Source organism: Parasteatoda tepidariorum, chromosome 2, assembly GCF_043381705.1.
Source record: "Parasteatoda tepidariorum isolate YZ-2023 chromosome 2, CAS_Ptep_4.0, whole genome shotgun sequence".
NCBI classification, from domain to species: domain Eukaryota; kingdom Metazoa; phylum Arthropoda; class Arachnida; order Araneae; family Theridiidae; genus Parasteatoda; species Parasteatoda tepidariorum.
Genome location: NC_092205.1, coordinates 81,804,070 through 81,809,866, shown reverse-complemented (window position 1 = coordinate 81,809,866; position 5,797 = coordinate 81,804,070).

The following is a 5,797-nucleotide window of genomic DNA, read 5'->3' as shown; positions in this document are numbered from 1 at the left end:
AGATTCGACCGTGAAATTACAGTATTTGGAATAAGCATTATTAAATTATTTGTTTGGCTTTTGTTTCCAAAATTATCCAGCAAAAGAAACTTAATAATTTGCTTTTCATGTTTGCATCATATAATTTGGAATATCTACCTAACTGTTTCACCTCATAACTGCAGACATTAACCTCAAGTTTCGTTGTTCTCTGAAACCAGGAAGGTTTAACCAATTATTTAACATGTAAAATGGCTTTTCATCCACTAGTTCTTATTATGTCACACGTTCTGTATCCAAAAATTTTTTTTTCACTTTCAAATGCTGTTAATTATTTTTCAAATCCGGGTAATCGTTCCCTTCATTATAATTAACATATAACTACATTTTATACCACTAAATTTTAAATAACAAAATTATAATAATTACGTATTTTATGAAGAAAATGATACTTTTTTAAGGTTACTCCTTTCATAAGAAGAAAAGTGATGATCAATAGAAAGCAACCAGGGGCGTGTGTGAGCAAAGCGAGGTGGGGCTGAGCCATCCTTGTTCTATACAGGATTAAAGAGAAACATGCGTGTTTTCGAAAGATATGACAATTGTATTTTTCCCATTATTTAAAAAAAATAAATAAAATTAAGAAAAATTTTAAAAAAAGCGCTATGGCCGCTTCTGCTATAGCTATTTTGGAGTATTCAACTTAAAGTTATATTTTGGTTTGCTAAGCAAAAACTACAAGACTTAGAAACTAGAAATTACTATGGTGTGTAAAAAATGTACAGAGATTACAAAAGGAATTAAAAAAAGAACATTCAATAATTAATTCGATAATTATTTTTAAAGCTTATAGAAAAAAATACAAAACGCTCTGCTCTCTGGGCCGCAGGAAATAGGAACGCCATTGCAGAGTTGAAATTTAACATGCTGAAAGAGAGATATTTGTTTATGAACTTAACACAGAATTTTTCCGAAATTCGATTTTGTTCGACAATTATATTAATACTAAATGCTTTTTCTTTTCACCCTTTCTTTAACATTACGTTACATTTTATTTTGCTGCATAAAAATTATAAGACTTAGAAACTTGAAATTATGAAGTTTGTACAAAAATGTGCAAGGAGTTCAATGGGATAAAAAAATTTTACGATTCGTGTATTAATTCGAGTAGTTACTATTAACTGTTAAACTTGTAGTAAAAAAATGAAAAGTTAGCTAATATTTTACCCGCAACTACTGAGTTGAAATTTGACGTGTTGATTGATTTATAAAATTTGAGTTATAAAATTAGAAAGGGTTATAAAATTATAAAACTGGTATACCATTAAAATTAGGTATACCATTAGAATTAAATATACTATTTTGAGTTATAAAATTAACGAGAGTTTTTCTTTTTCTCGAAATTTCAATTCTTTCAAGACTTATTGTAGTTTTAAGTATTTTTTTTTCATTTTTTTTTTCTTTAAATAATAATTATTTACCCGTTGTTGTAGAAAAATTCATTTTTCCCACGAATTTCATTCTTTGAACTAATGCTTGACTTGATGTCCATTGTAACAACAAAAAAAAAAAAAAAAATATTAATAAAAAATGAGGGAGATTAGATGTTGCCAGATATAAATCTTAATATTTATATTCAAAGTTTTAATAAAACAAAGACAGAATAGAGAATAAAACTGTTTCCAATGCGAACTGTTGTATGAAATAAGGTGATCCAAATATTACATATTGTTTATAAGCAAAGTTGCTTTTTATTGTGTAGCACATTCTGCATTGATAAGTTGTTGCTGTTTTTTTTTTTTTTTTTCCAAATACATTTTATTAATCTTCTAATCCAGCTATACATTTATTGCGTTACTTTTAACATATTAATAAAATGTTCTGACACAAAAATATTAATAATTATATATTTTACACACAAAATATTCATTTTTATCGACTTCTAAGGGGAAAAAAATGATGAATGCGAAGCTACTCCTGGGGTTGATGAGCAGAGCCTCCTTGTAAGTTTACCGGAATGATGAAAAAAGGAAAAAAAATAAGTACAAGGGAATGAAGTTGTGTAAAAAATTTGTTAGTTTTCCATCCAGCACTAACAGAGTGATTTTTGAACAAAAAGGGTTTCTTTTAAATTTGTATTAATAATTCTTCACATCTAGGGTTTTACGGGGAAGAATTGCGCCCTTATTTTGATATTAAACAAGTCTGAAAAAAATTTCGCATTGTAACTTTTCTCGTTATTAAAATATCGTATGGGCAACGCCTACTCCAGTGTTTTGGGTGTTCAACTTAACGTTTCATTTTGTTTTGCTGCGTAAAGTCCATAAGACTTAAAAACTTAAGCTAGATTTCCAACACTAAACTAAATTAATTATACTAAATTGATTTTAATTAACTGCTATTTAGTACTAAAGTGTGTAGAAAAACCGTACTGGAGAATTACGATGAATATAAAAAATTTACGTTCGATAATTAGTTTGAGAATTATTAACTGTGAAACTTACTGGAAGAAATATCAAACGGGCAGCTCTTCATGCAGCAGGAATACAATTATAGAGATGACATATTGAGATGGCGTTATTGAAATTTTAAGGGCTTTTCTTGAAAATTTTTTCTCACTACATGAAATGAAAAAGTTGAGTTGCAGAAAAGAGTGAAAGAAATTCGATGAAATTTTTGAAACAATTACGATTAGTTCGAGAATTAACTGATAAACATACAGTAAAAAAAAAAAACATATTCGTTGATCCATTGTCCGCTAAAATGCAACTGCAGAGTTGAAATTTAATGTGCTGATAGGGACCATTTTTATAATAATTTTAACTGGAATATTTTTAAAAAATTACATTTGTTTGAAGTTATTGCAAACTTAAGTGCTTTTTCGAGTGCTTCTTTTTTTTCCTGCTTCTTCTTTTATCTGTCCATTGTTATAGAAAATTCATTCTTTCTTCGAGAGAGATTACGTGTTGCAAGGTATGAATCTTAACATAAATAGTGAAATTTTTAAAAATAAAAAATAATTATAAAAAATTAGTGAAGAGAGATAAAATTATTCCCGATTTGAATCGCTATAAATGTCGTCAACGAGTAAAATTACTCCTCATTTATTTTTCTTATAGAGTCACACGTTCTGTGTTCTCTTGGTTAATCTTTTTTTTTTCTTCGTGTTCAGATGATTATTTTTCAAATCCAAATAATTTGCGATTTCGTCATAATTTACATGTTAACAAAATGCTCTTACATAAAGCTAAAGTAATCATGTATTTTGAAACCAGAATGCTCTTTGTTTAACGTATTGCTGTTGAGGAAGAAATAAACAATAATGAATGAGAATCAATAACGGGGGATGGCTTGTGGAGCGATCAGGTGGTGGAATATCCTTCTGTTGTAAAAAATAAATTGTCCATCCTCTGTTAGCGATATTTATACTTTACACTGAGTGGGCTATTGACAAAAAAAATATTCCATAAAAAATTTAATAAATAATTCTAGACATGAATAGGTGTTTTTGGAAAACTTGACACCATGACATCAAGTTGACACGATATCAGTTTTAATGATGATGATAGTTACATGGTCCTAAAAATTATTTTAAAGAAATCGCTAAACGTCCATCCGAATGATAGTGCTATATGATCCCTAAATTTACTGTGTTTTGGACAAAATATAATTTTTACGAAAATTTTCTTTTTACGTCATACATATTATTGTTTTCTTTATGGAGCGTTTGAAAGTTTTTTCTGAGCATTATTATTTTTTAGTGGGGAAACATGACTCTTATATCTTAATATGAAACAAATTTCAAAATAGGGCACTGCAAATAATTATAAAAAGTTCGAAGATGTGCTCCTTATATTAGTGCTATTATACTCAACTATATAGACTGAATTTGTTTCGAACAAATTGAGAATTTTTTAAAAAAATTTCCGTAAAATATTCCAGACATACATTAGTGTTTTTCGAAAATAAGACTACGATGTCTCAGTATAAACCAGTTACACACTGCACAAAAAATTACACATAAATGAATTATAATGTGCAGTGTACCGCTAATGTGTTACAGCTTTATATATATTATAGACTCAGGGTGTTTTTTACAAAATAATTTTTTTTTCAAAATTTTCTCTCATTGTTAAAAAAATCATGAGAACTATTTTCCAGCTTTACGTTACACTCTGTTTTACTGTGCAAAAACTGCGAAGTTTGAAATGATGAAATTGTAATAGTGTGTCGAAAAATATGCAAGGAGCGCAATGGAATGAGAAAAAAAATTAAACATTCAACAATTCATTAATTATTAACTTTTGAATTTGTATCAAAAAATTCAATGAGATCCAATCTACGACCCTCTGAAATGCAGCTACAGAGTTGAAATTTGATAAGGTGACAAGAAAATTTTCATTTATGAACATTTACACGAGTTCTTTTTGAAATTCCGATTTACCCGAGTGTCATTGACATTTTTTGAGATCTTTCGTTAATTTTTTTTTCTCACTTTTTTCATTTCAAATAACAAATATTTAGCTATTGTTGTCGAAACATTTATTTATCACCCTCGAGATCTTCCGTTTCATAAGTTCACACTTGATTTGATTTTACATCAAACAAGTAACGAACAAATTAATAAATGTGGCGAAAAGATGAAAGGCTGAGAGAAAAAATTTAACCAGTTATAAAGCTTAACATTTGTATCAAAATTTTTAAGAATAAAGACTCAAGAGAGTTAAAAACCGAATACAATTTAAACCGTTATATTGTTCTGGTTGTCGTTATAGATGGTAGACAGCCGAAATTCCGCAATTATTTATTTTATTTATTTATCACATATTTTTTTCATTTATTATTTATTTTATTCATCAATTCATTATTTATTTTATTTATTTGCTACTATTATTTCAATTTTTATTTTTATTTACTTATTTATATCTTATTTTTATATATTTTTTAATTTTTATTTATTTTTTTTAGTCAAATGCCCATATTTTAATATGATACCGCAATCAAAAAAAGAACAGTGTGCCGAAACTTATATTATACTATTATATAGTGTTATTTTTCGCGATTCTTTAAGTAAGAACAATCAAAATTGTTTGTTTTACTTTTTAAAAAAATATATTATGGTTTGGAAATACACGTAGCATCATATTTTAAAAATCGCTTTACTAAATGAACAATTATAAAAATAAACTTAAATATAAGTTACTATGGAATTAAATTTTGAATGATTATTTTTCTATCATGATTATATTTGTATCACCCTTTTGCCGTTTTCCAAATTGATTTATTGCATTTATAAGCTAAAAGCTAGCTGAATTTTCATTATTAATAATTATAATATTATTATTAATGATAATTTTAACACAATACATTTAAAATTGATATTTCAATGTAATTCAAAGAAAAAAAATCCCTCATAAAAATTGAAATTTTACGCAAGATCACTTTTAAATAATTTCTTTTTCTTTAAGTATCACATAATGATCAAATGGTTTACTCATAAAAATGGGTCACTCATTTCCCATTTTTATTCATTCCTTTTTAATTAATTTTTAAAGCAACTTATTTTAAACTATTTCCTGACATATTTGCAACTTAAACCATTTCGTGGAAATTTCTTTTAAAATCTATTAAATAAAAATCGAATGAAATGGAATTGAGAGCTCAAATTAGTACATATATGCTTCACAGAAAATATACACTCCAGTTTTTTACTGCCATCTGTTGAGAATATAAAGAAACTTTAATGACGTCATGACACATATATTCTATTATATGAACTGATTTACTTTCAAAAAGCATGAACGGCAACAAAAATATC